Consider the following 16,265-nt stretch of genomic DNA (forward strand, 5'->3'; position numbering starts at 1 on the left):
AAATGAAGTGAAACACCACATATTGCCTTTGTGCTTGGGAGGAAAAGTAACAGACTTACTTTAAGATGCTGCTGCTGTTCCAGGCCATTGTTTCTGGTCCAGCAGGCAGATGTGGTAGTGTTTCTCCAGTTCTCTAATCAGAATATGATCTCAAAAAACTATGGACATGTTACACCACAATGGCTTCTGTAAATCAGAGGCAGCACTGGAAATGTTCATCAGTTCTTTCATATAGCAGTCTCTTTGCGTGTCTCTTCATCCTAGGGGCACCTGGTATCGTGAAGCTCAGACTGGGAGTTTGGACTCATGAGACTATTGCTGCCCTTTATACAGAGGCTAGCTTTAGGTGTCCTGCAAGCCCTGCATGACCATCAGCCTCCCTGAATGACTTCACATCAGCCTCCATTCTTTTTGCTTTGACAAACACAAAAGAATTATAGACTGCTGGCATGGGATGATACGTTGGAGATTATTTCATACCTTTTCCTTATAGCTGTGTAAATAAGGCTCGTGGGTTTTAATTAACACTTGAAAAACTATTCAACAAGTTCTGATAATGAGATGGTAGAAAACAGCCCTTGCCTGTTTGCAGATGTGTGCACACGTGCTGCTGAGAGGGCATGAGAAGCGCATGGCTTCTCACACACAGGAGTTGGGCCAATTCCATAAGTGGCTTTCCTATATTTTCCCAGTGATAAATGTATCCTTAAGTGCCCAGCACATTTCTCCTTCATCACCGAATTTACCTTTAGGCTTTTAGACTTGGCAAATATTGAAAACCTTGTGAAATGTTTTCATCTCTTGACGTGCCTGCCATAAATTAATTAGGATAACTCATTTTCTCCCAGATTTCCATAATCCAGAAATGCAAATCTAATGTAATTTTTAAAAGTCAGGAGGAAAAAAAATCACTTGACTTTTTCTTTCACTAATGCCTGCTTATGATCCTCTAAAAAATACAAGGCAAATTTTCAACACAGACAAGGGTCTTGTATCCTGACTACATTTACAATAACTCAATCATATTCATTAATAGCAAAGATAGCTAGAAGCTCCCCCCATACTTGGTCTCAAACAACATGAGATCATCAGAGTATGAGGGAATTAAATATTTCTCATCATTAATCTTAATTTCAAAAATTGCATTTGAAGATTTAATTTCTCTTCCTATGTCTGGACAAGCAATAAGAAATAATCTTTTGGCTCTTAATTGCATTTACTTTTATGACTTCATAAAAGGACAGCTCTAGACACTATTTTCAGGAAGAAAAAGTCATTGATGATGCTCATTATCACAGTATCTTTGTCTGTACCCTCGGCAGCTGGATTTCCATGGGCCATGAAAAGCAAATAGAACATACAACTTCTTGCCTTAGGAAATGTCCAAAATTCACCAAAGAGCCCATGCTTGCCTGCTATGCTAGCAAAGGTGAGCACTGCAACACTTTCCCTTAGTAGCTTAGCCTCTAATGGAAAATGATTTTATTTAGAATTATAGTTGTTTTATCAAGATATCACTTTTTAAACTTTAAATATATTTAACTAAAGACAGTTTGTTACATAATTAGATACTTCTCTGCTTTGCACATCATTATTCTTGGTCTCCATAGAAAGACTGCTTCTGCACCTCTTATCGGGTAACATTGGTGTTACCATCAACCCTGACTGAAACAGAACAGTAGAAATGCCTCAATGAGTTATGCTAAAAGCAGAACACTGGTTGTGGTGGTTTGAATATGTTTGGCCCAGGGAGTGTCAGTCTTAGGAAGTGTGGCCTTGTTGGAGTATGTGTAGCCTCATTGGAGGAAGTATGTCACTGTTTGAGTGGGTTTGAGACCTGCTAGCTGCCCATGAGACAAACCCTCCTGGGTGCAGTTGTACAAAGATGCAAAACTGTCAACACCTCCAGCACCATGTCTGCCTGGATGCTGTCATCCTTCCTGCCACAATGATAAAGGATTGAACCTGTGTAACTGTAAGCCAGCATCTATTAAGTCTTGTCCCTTATAATAGTTGCCTTGATCATGGTGTCTCTTCACAGCAATAAAACCCTAAAACACTATTATATGGCTCTTGCATCTAGCATTTATAATGAATAGACATCTTTATTCAAAAATGGAAATTATTTGTAATTATGGACAATGGTAGCAAAACCCATTATATATTGTCAATGGAAACAAGTAACTGATGGTTACAGTGATCAGTCAGCCAGTCAACATATGCTTCGGTCATCTTCTTCACGTAACTTCTCTGAAGTTATGAGTGAGGTCCTGCCTTCTAGTTTCCCATTACAGTTCATTGATAAGGGCAAAGTGTTATCTAGAAGCTAGAACATGTCACTTCTCAAAGCCACTGTCATTCTACTCATTGCCTCCATTTCATTCATTTCCTCTCTTCTCAGGAATTTCTGTCACTATATCTTCTGCTGTAGTTAACATGAAGCAAGCCCACCCTGGGAGCCTCCAGTAAAGCAGTTCTTACAGCCTTAATTGTACCAATGATTCTCTTGTCTACCATGTTCACAAAGTTTCAAGTATCCCACCAGAACCAAGTTCTGAGGAACTTGGCAAAATTTACGCAACTATCAAAGATCCTTTAATGCAGTAGTCATTGCAGAAATTTAGAGTGCTCTTTTAGTAATTTCAATACCTTATTTCTGATCTTCATTAACAAGGTTTAACAAAGTCAACCCTGGGATGCACTGAAGCAGAGCGCAGCCTCTCCTAGAACACTGCCTTCTTCCACTGCTGTTTTGTAACATTAGAGCATCCATGACTCATTTTTATCATTCATTTCAACGTCATTTGCCTTTCCATTCTTTACCACATCTACTTGGGAAAGTTTAGCCAGTCACTCATTCAACTTTGTTTTATATGTTAGTTGTAATGTCTAATGGCTAAGTGATGTCTTGAGTCTGTCTTTCTATTTGAGCTTTGTCACCTTTTCCTTTCAAATACTTGGTGTCTTCCTTGGTAAAATGGCCTTTTTTAGTCTGTCTAAAACCAGTGTGCTTAGAGCTTCTCCATCAACTTCATGAGCAATTTGGCAACTTCATGAGTAGTTTCAATCGACTGGACACTAGGTATTTTTTTTCATTCAGCAGAACATTGGCATCTTGAAATTTACATTTTTGACCTTCTAAAGGTTAATAAAATATAGGTAAATATATTCCAACTTTTTTTTTAGTCATGAGCATTAATACCTGAAAGATTAAGATTCCACTCCTCCAAAATACCGTGCCACCATTAGAAATACCTGTATCTTTGGTTTCCTTTTTTTTTGTTCCCAAACCTAGAACTTTGACTAAAAACCAACTTTTAGTCTGTTTAAATCCAGTGAGCTTAGAGATTTTCCATTAAAATCATGAGCACTTTGGCAACTTCAAGAGTAGTTTTAATTCACTGGACATTAAACATTTTTTTTCATTCAATAGAACATATGCATCTTGAAATCCACATTTTTGACCTTCTAAAGGTTAATAAAATATAGGGAAATATATTCTCCATCAAGCTTTATGCCTTTAATAACTTCTAATTCATCATTCAGGGTTTTTTATCCTTTACTGTGATAATGTCCTTTCTTCCAAACATGTTCATTGCATCAGAATTAAAGTTCCCAATGTCTATCTCCATTTGCAGAAATCATAGCAACTGAGCAATAACATCAAGAATTGTGACAGGTTTAGGCTGTTTTTAAAGTTCAGTGATTATAGAATTCGCAGCCGACTTCGCACCTCTCCTAATTTCCACTGGATGAGGCCCTTTGCTGATCTTCTCAAAGGCCTCCTTGACAATAAAATGGGCCAGAACAAGAGCATTGATGGTATCATCCCCAGCCTTAGTTTGTGTTATTGGCAACATCTTGAACAAGTTTATCTTTGTTATGTTTTTTATTTAATCTTTAAATCAATTAACTTTAGAACTGTGACTCTCCCCCCTCCTCCTTTGTTACTTTGGGACTTCCCCAACTCTGTTCAGTCATCACTGTTCTTCACTTTATTAGCTCCATAATAATAGCTACAGCATCTGCTAAAAAGTAGACTCCTTGAAGCACTAAGCCTCAGGCATCCCCACAAATATATCTTCAGCACTGGACTACTTACTATGTCCTCACAGAGCCTCTGCTATGTACAAACTCATCCTGGATTCTCTTCTTCCTCTTAGTCGAACAGCCTTCAGTCTGGCCTGGAACACCCCAAAAGGCCCCCTATTCATCATCTATTTAAAGGTTCTCTTTCCAATGTCATATTCCAAGGTTCAAGGGTCTAGGATGGTTTTAACACATACTATTAGGGAAAGTAATTCAAACTCGACCACCAGGCGAATAGGTAACCATAACAAAACATAATACTATAACCGAGAGATGATATGACAAGGCTCTGCAGCAGGCATTAGAATAACTGAGAGAAAAAGGGAGTGGCATTTTCTAGTGACATATTTCTTGGCAATAACAGATTAACATTCTTTATATGTGGTCTCTGACTTGCATTGACATCAGATACTAGCCCTCTCAGCCCCATTTTAAAACAAGTACTAAGGTAACAAGAGTGAAAGACTTCTCTGTGCAGTGAGCTAGGAAATTTGGGGGGCTGGTAAAGAAACAGAGATGTGTCAGTGCCTACATGTCTGCCTCGAGTGTTTTCCTACAAAATATTTGTATGAGTATGAACATTTTTGCCTGAATGAATGCCTATATACCACACCATGCCTGGTGCCCATAGATACCTGAAAATACCATTTGGTCACCTGAACATGGGGTTGCAAACAGTTCTGAGTTTCCAAGTGGGTGCTAGGACTCAAACTCAGCTCTTCTGCAGGAGCAGCAGCTGTCTTTCATGACAAAGCCATCTCTCTAGGCCCTCTCCATAAAGAATATTGATGCTAGCCTTGGTTCTGCCAATCATAAGTTGTTTGTTCTTGAATGCCTCATTTCACCAATGTAGAATTTAACTGACTTATTAATAAGAATTCTTTTCAACATTTAGCTTTTAAATTCTTCTATTGCATAATTTTTGGCATATAAATATGATATAATTCACAAATATACTTTGGAAATTGCAGAGAAATTACAATTAAGTGCCATTTGATATTCTAATAAATGTACCATAAATCCTTCAGTAAGATTTCTTTCTGTTCCCATCCTAGTGTGAGGATAGAATGTCCTTTTGTTCCACTCAGCTTTGAAGAAAAGCAAATGACTCATGACTAGAAATCCCTGCCATGTTAGCAAAACTGAAGTCAGACAGAAAAAAATCATTGCCTACTAACAGGATCATCTTAGTATTTGAAAGGCTTGTTTATCTTATGGATGCTTATCCATGTAGCATGATTGAAATGTCACACATACACACACACACACACACACACACACACACACACACACACACACGGGTGTGTACCACCTTTTAGGAGAAAAAAACCTAAATGGAATCTAAGGGCTAGAGCCAAGAGGAAAGAGAAATATAACCCTGAAAGAATATCTGAAAATAAAGACAAAGGGGACATTAAAGGAGGGAGATGAATGAAAGCCCAGACAGAAGACACTTTTTGAATTGCATCCAAATGGACTCATAATGGACCTAAGAGTGACTTGAGGTGAAAGCAAAAAACTGTACTGCACTCTTCTCTGGACACTGTGCATTTGATTATCTAGGACTTTCCAGTAATGGACTATATGCCCTTCCAAAACTACAGTGTCTATACAATGTATTTTGGAATATGTAGTGACACACATAAACTTATGATGTGCTCCTATTTCTATTACTTAGTAATTTATAACTATTTTAATGTAATTGTACAGACTTCCTAACCTACCATCTTAGATTGTTTCCAGGGCTCATTTCAAGTCACCAGTGTGCATGGCTTCTGAGCCATCTCAAAAGCTTCCAAATCTTAATGTCAACATAATATCCAAGTGAATATGTATGTCAAACAATAGTTGATTTTGGACTTAGGAATTGTTCTGATTTGGAGTGCCAGGGTAGCTATATGCTCAATAAATTAGGTTATCAGTTTCAGGTTAGACTTCTTTCTTGATAATAATATTAGTTTTTATGTAGAGACCCATATTAGAAAAGCAAAATATATGATGCCATAGTATACAATATAAAGGAACAAGAAGCCATGAAAAGTATTACAGATGTCTTTTGGAGAGAAATTTCTAAACCTTAAAACATAGATAGTTAGTGGAACTGGATAGCACTCTTCTCCCACAAATCCAGCTACTCTATAAACTATGGAGGCCAATGGAGCTTTCTAAAAGAAGAAAGTATCTCCATGGGATGTTTGATGCTGAATGAAATCCAGTTGAAACAAAAGTCAAGGAAAAATTATGTAGTCCAAGAGGGGAGACAAACACTTCAAAATACATGATAATTATGATACACACTTGACCTCTAGTGTGTTACACTAAGAAATTGTTATGCAATGTTTAGCTAAGGCCTATTCATCCAGCCACCTTGGTGTGCCATGGCGGAAAACATAGCTCTGTATGTGCACTGACTAAGCCAGTCTCTAACAATTACGATGTTTAAAAGTAAATTCTTCACTTTGATGTAAAGAAATACACTATAGTATCACGTGGAAGGATAATATGTCTTCTGTCCCTACGTTTAAATCAACTGTTAAATTAGTTATAGCAGTAATATTCAGAGAAAGTTGTCTCTCTGATGAAATAATATACTTTACAGATCTATTTCAGTAGAGCTATGTTAGCAAGTTAGTTGAAATCAATAAATGTATCTGAAGATCCTAAATTGAACATGAGAGAGGAATTATGGAAAAGCAAAGCATGATGGTAGCTCAGATTCATGGTACATGACAGTCAAAGGGAAATTTGGCCTAATTGAACGCATACGATTGAAGCAATGTATAATACCTTCACTTTATGACACCTTCACTTTATGATGTAATGAGCATATTCCAAAAGAGTTCACCCAGTATCTTTTAAGACTTCCTTCCTGATAAACTCCCAGAAACAGATGAAGGGAAATCACTGTCATTCTAGAAGCCAATAAAAAAAAATGTATATTCAAATAAATTGTGAAGATGAAATCCACCAAGTTTCATGGGAAGAGAGACTCTTGAGATAAAGAATGAGACAGGACAGCAATCATAGAAAATGTGGAACTTCAGTAGAGATGAGAAGGCAAAATTTGGAGTATAATGAAGAGAAATGTACAGGTGTCCATTCAGTCATACAAGTAATTAGCACTATAATATGCCAGCAATTGTTCAAGGTATTAGGGGACAAGGAGTCATGCTGATTTCAATTAATTAAAAAGTTGGCAACAAAAAGAACTTCAATTAGTGAGTGTATTCATTGGTCTTCATTTCTCTCCTGTAGTGCAAAAAAAAAAAAATCTCATTCATACACGGAATTTAGAGGAACTTGACATCAAAGCAGTCTTCACTCTTTACCCATTCATTCCTTCATCTATTCATTTAGTGCTGAGAACATCTATGAGCCAGGCATTGGGCATCGTGCTGGAGATATAAAGAGGTATGACAATGTTTCTTCTCTTTTCATTTTAGTATCCAAGTCATCATAATGGTCTCTTATCCTTTAATGTAGTTGTCTAGAACATGGAAAATCCCCAAATCAAAAAACTATCTTAGTGATGGGGGAAAAATGGCTAAGCATAAGGGACTGCTCTTCTGGAGAAACTGGATTTCATTTGTATCAACCACAAAGTGGATAAAAACTGTCTGTAACTAAAATTTGAAGAGATCTAATGCCTCCGAGGATGCCAAACATGCATGAGATACACAGACATGTGCACAGACAAAACATCTATCAACATAAAATGTAAATACCTTTAAGAGAACATCTCCAAAGATTTGCTGCTTTCTACCTTTAAATGACTTCTTCCAACTAAAACTAAAAACAATCACCTTCCTTTCTCTGCTTTGGGTAAGTTTTTATTTGGACTCACATGGAAGGAGGCACAGAGACACACCTAAAGACACTTTCTTCTGTCCCTGAAAGATATCTTAGCCCTAGAGAAAAGCTAACCAAGTTTTTAAAAAGCTAAAATATGGGTTGAAGTCAAAAGACTTCCTTATAATCCTGCTAAGAGCTAGGTTGATGAGAATCTACATTCAGCATTTCTTTGGCAAGGTAACTCACATACACTGGTCCACCAAGCCCGATAAACATCAAGAGAGCATCGCACAGTTATTAACTCTTCTTCTTCCTGGTGGCCATAAAGCCAGCAATAGTCTGTTTATCCATAAGCTTCCTTTTGTTCTTAAATCCTCAACTTAAAAAGCAAAAAGACATTCTTAAAATTCTCTTCCCTAAGTGAGATTTAACTGGTATGTAAATCGTAAAGCAAAAGTCAGGTACCAAGTTTTATGTCCAATTACCTACAAGGTCCCTGACATAGCCATGCTCAAGACTACATGCAGAACTGATTTAAATGGCTAAAAATGCCTGTGTCAGTACTAAATTTTATCATCTTACACAACTTTCTATGACAGCGAAAGAGAAATCCAACTTAAACTGATTGATTCTTGAAGGTCATCTGAACCCATGTATATCCTGATACAAGTTGCTTCGTGTTGAAATTATTCTTTTGAACACTTTTAAACAATCTTTGAGCATCAGCAATAGGAAATTCTAGATTTGGAGGATGTATTTTTTAATCTTTTACTCTTATAAGCCACCCACCTAATATAAATGTCCATTTTATTTGCCTTAAAAACAATTCTCTGATGCACTACTCATGTTGAGTGAAGAAAGCAAATATTATGTATATAAAAACAAACAAGTAAAAACAAACAAAGCCACTGAAAGAAACATAACTAAGATCAAAACTATAAGAGCTTCTGTTTCATCTGTCAGTGTTTTTCAAAAGTGGATCCAGATCCGCCCCACTGCCTACATCATCTTCAAAGAGCATTTGCCATATTCACTACAGTACAGCGTTTAAGAGGACAATTACTACATTCTGAGGAACACTGACAGTTACACCCTGGAAACATTTCTACTGCTTTAAGACTAAGCTAGGCTTACAGTTATTAACTGCATTGTTCTCTGTTGCTGCTCAGATCTTTGTGTGATGTTAATACCTGTCTTTGTTAAACAGCAAATAGGTGAACTGCTAACAGAATGGTGGAATGGCCCTGCATATGCTTGGAAGTTTCTGCCACTCTGCTTTAGAAGGTCACTGGTTCAATGCTGTGTGTATTAGAAGTAAAGGCTTACTATAAGTGACTTACAGAGATAAACCTTTAAGCACTGACAAGAAGAACACAATATATTGACAAGAAAAAACACAATACGTAGCCATATTTTTAAAACAATGTCCTCTGATACCTAATCAGCTCAGATCTTATATGTCGTGCTTTGAAAGTTTGTATTTTGAGTATATAATTATACACAGAGAGATGTAAGTTTTAAAAATCAACAATATCATTTTAAATTGGAAAACAATATGATCACAGATGTGTAAAATTTTAGAAAGGTTGAATTTTAGCCATCTTCCACTCCATTTCACCCTATGGCATGTAGGTGAACCCAAAGTAAACCTGTTTACCTATCCTTCTAATATTTTAGAATAAGTAAACTCAGACGTTTACAACCTCAGAACTGTTAAACCTTAATGCATTCAAGACCAGATGACTGTATCTATCTGAATCTGTATATATACAATGTATCTATCTTATATCTCTATCAGTGTGTATGCAATGTATCTATCTCTTATATCCATATCTGTATATGGATATAAGACATATATACATATGCATACACACACACACAAACACACACACACATATATAGTCTTTAATGTGGGTACTAATTATCTTCCCTAGCCACAGTCTCTTTCCACTAGAAACAAGCCAGTCTGTAGTGAAAGGTTAACTTGGAAAAGCAGAAGGGATGATCGATAGCCTGTTAAACTGGACTACAAGAAATCTGATCCCCAGTGGCTCAGAAAGCAGAAGAGGGCAAGAAGTTAATGGGGGCAAGATAGCAAATCTACACTATAATTTAATTTGTGAGTTGAAAAACTGGGACTATTTTGCCAAGAACTCTTTTATCACATTTCCTTCAGTAGCACAAATTCATGACTATCAGTCTTTCATCCGATTTGCATTAAACACACAGAGATAAAAGAGAAATCAAATCCCAAAAGTTTTCATTTGACAAATATTTTAGTGGATTTCATAAAACAATGTTTTCCTCCAGTTGTATCCTTACTTTTCGTGTTAAGAACCAAAGCTATGCTGACTTTCTTGGTTGGTTGGTTGGCTGGTTGGTTGGTTGGTTGGTTGGTTTGGTTTGGTTTTGGGGTTGGATTTTGGGTTGGATTTTTTTTTTGAGACCTACATCTAAAACTTAGATAAACATAACCAAAACCAAGACTCTCTTAAATATTTGTATAGGTCACTATAGTCACCAGTCTGTGTGTTAAAGATACAGGGACTGAAGCAGTAATTTGTTACTACTTTGTGCTCCTGATGGGTCACATGCATGCACTCACCTAAAAGCTATCTAAATTCACAAGAGAAACACACACACACACACACACACACACACACCAGCTAATTTTTGATATGCCTTGACTAGCTCAAAGACTGGGCAGTTCTAATTCTATACCCAGCTAGCAAACACTCCCCTCTGGTATTCCAGAGTTAACATCCTTTAAAATCTATATTTCATCTCTGCTACCCCAGACCCAATAGGGAAGTGGCCACTAGAGCCATTTATCCAAATTCTCACATGGCTGGTCCGACCTATGCCCCTTTCTTAGCAATTCTGCTTCTTCCTCTCTTGCCTCTCCCAAGCCTGAGAATCCCAAAAGTCCTGCCTCTGTCTGTTCTGCCCACTCATTGGCTGCTGGCAACTTTACTTACCAATTGGAACCACCTAGGGACAGGGACCCTCAGTGTTTTATCTGCAAACATTTACATTCATGTAAGCAGTTTGGGGAACCAAAATTAACATTATAACACAAGCAGCATTAGACCAAACCCACTTCAAGGGACTCAAGATAATTCATGTTTATACTCTCAGTAAATTAGGAATAGTTAAAAGTCAGAAGGCTAAAAATGTATAAATATGCAATACATTATTTATAAATTAAGAATATTTATAGATACCACTGTATTTTTATAGTAAATAACAAATCCCAGACAAATGATTTCATAAAATTTTTCCACACAGCAATTTAAACATGCATTAGCATCAGATGACACTGATGGTGATGGTAGTGATGATGATGAAGATAATGATATGCTATCATTGTCCTGAAGTCTTAAGGGTATGCTGAGGACACAGGTAGGAGACTAAGGAAGTGCTGTAAAAGGATAAGTTTCCAGTGAACGGTATACCTCTGAATTAAATTTTCAAAGATTAATAAGGAACATAGTTCAACATGTTGCAGAGACTGTGGAGGGGAGCTTCACTCTGTGCCAGCAGTTCAGAACCTTCCAAAAGCATTGGGCAGACTCTGAATCTTCTTAAATGACTCAGGGGGAGTACCAGAACCCTGAGGAGCCTTCTATCTGGTCTCCAAATTACTCGTATCCCCAGATTTATACTCTTAAATCATCTGGTAAGAATTTTTTATATGACCAATGTGTTAACATCATATAAAGTGATGTAATCCTTCTTTGTGTGAGAACCATTTGTCCTGGTTTTTTGTGTATAAACCAGAGATTTACTTCTTAAGTGCTATTAATATCTTTGGATCTTAACTGCAATAACAATTGCTTCATTCTACTCCTTTAATGTATGTATACACCAGTATGTTTCTTATTTTTTAAATTTATTCAGCAAACATTCATTCATTATCAGATGTCAATTTAACAATTACTAAGTCATAAAAATACATTCAAAATTATAAATGTTATTGCCAACATTAGCATAGATCTCATCCTGGAGAGAAGAAAATGTCAAAATACTACTAATAACAATAGCATAAATTAATGTTTAAAATGTACTAATTGAAATGCAAGATGAAATTGCCTGCTAGGAGTGTCTTCTCTTGATTGATGATCAAGAACATAGTTCTTCAGAACCACGCTTACAGGCTAGGAAGCAGGCTCAGTAGGTAAAAGAGGTGGCTTGTCTTACTCAGGCCTGGAATTTGATTCCAAGCACCTGTGTCAGGGTACCCCACAATCCCCATAACTCTGGCTTCAGATCTGACACATTCTGACTTCAACAGGCATCCAAAAGCATGTGTCATACACACGCACACAAGTACACATAACTAAAAATAAAAATTTTTAATTAAAAAAAAGTCCCAATCTTAAATCTGGTATGTAAAAGGTAGATGATTCTCGTTATTTTCATACTTTTCTTGTAGATAAAATAAATTCATATAATATATTCTGATTATGGTTTCACCCAACCTCTCTGAAATATTTAAGCAAATGAAAAACAGGAATACAAGATCTAAAGATATGATAATATATTTTGAGTATTTAAAAAAATTTAAAGAAGCTGAAAGAAGGAAATAGCTAGAAAAAATAGCGGCCAAGCTTTATAGACTGTCAGAGAGTTTTCATTTTCCTCTAAGAGGCATATGATGACTTTGAAGAATGAGTCTGGCCTATGTTTTAAAAGATTATTCTGTTCATTGACACTGGAAAATTAAAGGCTGTAATGATTAAAATATGCTGCTGTTGCACGAATACATGGGAAGCAGAACAAGAGTGCAGAACAAGAAAGGTACGGTGAAAGGGCATGGCTGGTACATATAAAACATCCCGGTGTATGCATCATAAATAAGCAAAATGAATTTTAATGGCAATGAAAACACGTGATTTTATTTTTTAAATTCAATAGCCTAAGTGTATGGATTATCTAAACCCTTCTCTATATAGAAGGCCATTCTTGATTTCGTTCAGAATCATTTACAATTTTAAACAGTGTCATGAAGTAAGCAAGCAATTCAGGTTAGCTTGTGTTAATAGAATTAACACATTAGACCAGAATAGGAAGAATACACGAGTATACTTCAAGAAAGACAGTAGGTTGGGTAGTTAGTAAGGAGGCTAGCATCTGAAACCTGTGACAGTGCGTTACAAGGATCTCCACCTGGGAGAAATATTCTCATGGTTAGGGTGAAATTCCCTGTCTGTAGATTCCTGACAGTCCAGACTGGGCAGTACCCATAGTTTTCAGTTGTGCAATCTTGGTCATGCAAGTTAGAATTGTGTTTGTCACTACCATGCCAAAAAGGCAGTCAAGTTGAGCAAAATATCAGTCCTGGTCAAAGTCTGGGTCAGGGCATAGACTGCAGTGCTATGCTGTCAGGGTGGAGCACTCTAATATTTTTGTTTTAGACTCCTGAACCACACTTTCAAAAATTCCCGATCTGGGGACAGATTCAGTGTTCTTGTACAGCCTTTTCTCGTGGCTTTTCTTTCGCGATTTGGAAACAGTCAAGTCAAGGTCTCACCCTACATATGGATCACTTAGTTGCTACAAAAGACAAACTGTAATATCCCAGTGCATAAATATGAAAGAATTTTATTTCTTCTCATAGGCTAAATGTGAATGTTAATCTATATGTATTTCTCCACTCAGTGATGATTCTAGAACAGAAACTCTTCCCAGATTCTATACCACTATTCTTAGCACATAGCCTGTAGCACTATTTTAGAGGGTCTCTCTTGGAAGCGTTTGTTGTTGTTGTTGATGATGATGATGATGATGAAGGACCAAGACGGAAAACAAATACCCAACTTCTACTTTAATTGTGTTGGCTATAGTTCAGCCTTGTGGTCTTACCTAACTGTCCAGGATGCTGGGAAATATATGTAACTATGTACATAGAACTATGATATATAGGTGTGGTGAATACAAATGTATCCAAAAAAACATGCTAAAATAAGTTTTTGTAATCTCGATATGACAAAGGTTTCTTAGGAGATACAGATGTGATTAAGAAAAAAAAGAAGGAATGACAGATTTTTACTACATCAAAAGTTCAGTGAATTGAGATCCAGAATAAACTCCTTATCCCTTAATTTTTCTTAAGTGTATAACAGATCAAAACATTATAGCTGAGCTGAATAGTAGGATTCTAGAAGTTATTTGAGGGTGATGATCCTTTCTCGCAACGGATAAAAAGACAAGAAAAATCATGAAATTAAAAAGTGCAGGAATATATTTGAGTTCACCAGCTCAAGTAAGCGAACATAAGAGAAAAGAATAGTTTACCATTATTTCTCAATAAATGAGAAAGATTATACCAGTGATCAATGTTGAATTAAACACCAATAAATTCTTGATAGGCATGTAAATTAGTTCTGTTACAGAAGGAAAATCCAGGATTATCTGTCAATATATAACATGCAGTTCTAAAATCTGTGCCTCAGAAAAGCAATATGAACAATTATGATTTAGACAAATTGTAATAAGAAGAAAGAAAACTGTCTGAGAAATATGAGAGGAGTGTGGATATAAAAGTTTGTTGCAGCATTATTTGCAATATAGGTAAATTTTTGTAACAGAATACCATAGATGAGAATATTTATTCAACTCAAAATGTTTCTCACTATTCTAGAGGCTCAGAAGCACAAGATCAAGATATCAGCAGATTGAGTATCTGCTGCAGGTTCCAGGTTTACTGACAGCAATCTCCTTTTGTATATCTATATAACAGAATCAAAAGAGCTCCCTTGGAGCATTTTCCATAGGGAGCTTTTATGAAGAATTTACCTACATGATCCGACCATCTCCCAAAGGACCCTACCTGCTGATGCCATCACTTTCAAGGTCAAGATTTCAATATACAAATCTTGGATGGAAACAAACACAGATTACACCAATCATAATGTATACAGAGCAATGACTGAATGAAAGGTAGAGCTGAGGACAATATGTAGTACATGTTTCGTTTTATATAACACATGTATATATCATTTCATGCTTTAATGTATATGTATTTCTTCTGGAGTTGACAGAATATCTATCCTAGCTGGAAAACTAATGATAATGTGAATCAATGTCTAAGATTGTTTTTTGTTTGTTTGTTTGTTTGCTTCCTTGCTTGCTTTTAAAGACAGCCTCTATCTCTAGCCAGGGCTGGCCCAGCAGACCCTACAGTAGACTGGGATATTTTGAATACCAAACCGGACACAAACTTTCAGAGAAGCTCCTGGCTCTCTCTCTCCTGAGCAATAGGCTTATGCATGGGCACCACTCTACTGGAACCCCTGTAACTTTCTATAGAGATTAAATAGCCCTCCTTTATTCTGTGCGGTAGGTGAATTTCTGGTCAATTTGTAGGACCAAATTCAATCATCACAGTATTTATTTTTGTCTTCAGTATGTGGTGTGTGTGTGTGTGTGTGTGTGTGTGTGTGTGTGTGTATGTGTGTGCGTGTGTCTAGAAAAAGTATATAGAACAGGCTGGCAATTCTCCTGTCTCAACCCACTATACATTACAGTCCTGAGTTACCATATCCACTTTCATCGTGTTACTTTTTCTTTAATTTGTTATTTTATTAGTTCTTTGAGAATTCAATACATGTACACAATATATTTTGTTCACATTTATGCCCAGTTCCTCTTACATCCACCTCCAACTTCATGTTCTTTTTTATTTTTTATAACACTCTGAATCCATTTTCCTTCCTTCCTTCCTTCCTTCCTTCCTTCCTTCCTTCCTTCCTTTTTTCTTTCTTCCTTCCTTCCTTTCTTTCTTTCTTTCTTTCTTTCTTTCTTTCTTTCTTTCTTCCTTTCATCACTTTACATCCTGATCAAAACCTCACCTCTTCCAGTCCATGTCTCACACAGTCCCTCTCCCTATCCTCTCTCCCCTTCTCCTCTAAGGAGAAGATCCCCCTGGGTACCAATCTCGCTTGGCATAGTAAGTTACTGGAGGACTCTAGGCACATCCTCTCCCACTGAGCCAGACAAGACAGCCCAGTTAGGGGAACAGGATCCACAGACGAACAACAGAGTCAGGGACAGCCTGACCTATAAGAAGATCAAGCTGCACATATGCTATACATGTCCAAGGGACTTAGGTCCAGCCCGTGTATGCTTGTTGGTTGGTGGTTCAGTCTCTGGGTGGTTCCAACTCTATTGGTCTTCTTGTGGAGTCCCTATCCCCATCAGGTCCTTCAGTCTCTCCCCAAACACTTCCACAAGACTTCTGGAGTTCCATGTTATGTTTGGCTGTGGGTCTCTGCATATGTTTTGGTCAACTGCTGGTTAGGTGCTCTCAAAGGACAATTCCATTAGGCTCTTGCCTGCAACCATAGCAGAATATCATTAACAAAGTCAGCAATTGGTTCTTG

The 16,265-nt window shown here is 37.0% G+C and overlaps 1 pseudogene; it reads right to left on the bottom strand.

Annotated features, from left to right (window-relative positions):
* Positions 1–2,378: 2,378 nt before the first annotated feature.
* Positions 2,379–16,265, bottom strand: part of LOC114625993 — a 34,770-nt pseudogene continuing 20,883 nt past the window's right edge.

This window comes from Grammomys surdaster, unplaced genomic scaffold, assembly GCF_004785775.1.
Source record: "Grammomys surdaster isolate TR1022 unplaced genomic scaffold, NIH_TR_1.0 225, whole genome shotgun sequence".
NCBI lineage: Eukaryota > Metazoa > Chordata > Mammalia > Rodentia > Muridae > Grammomys > Grammomys surdaster.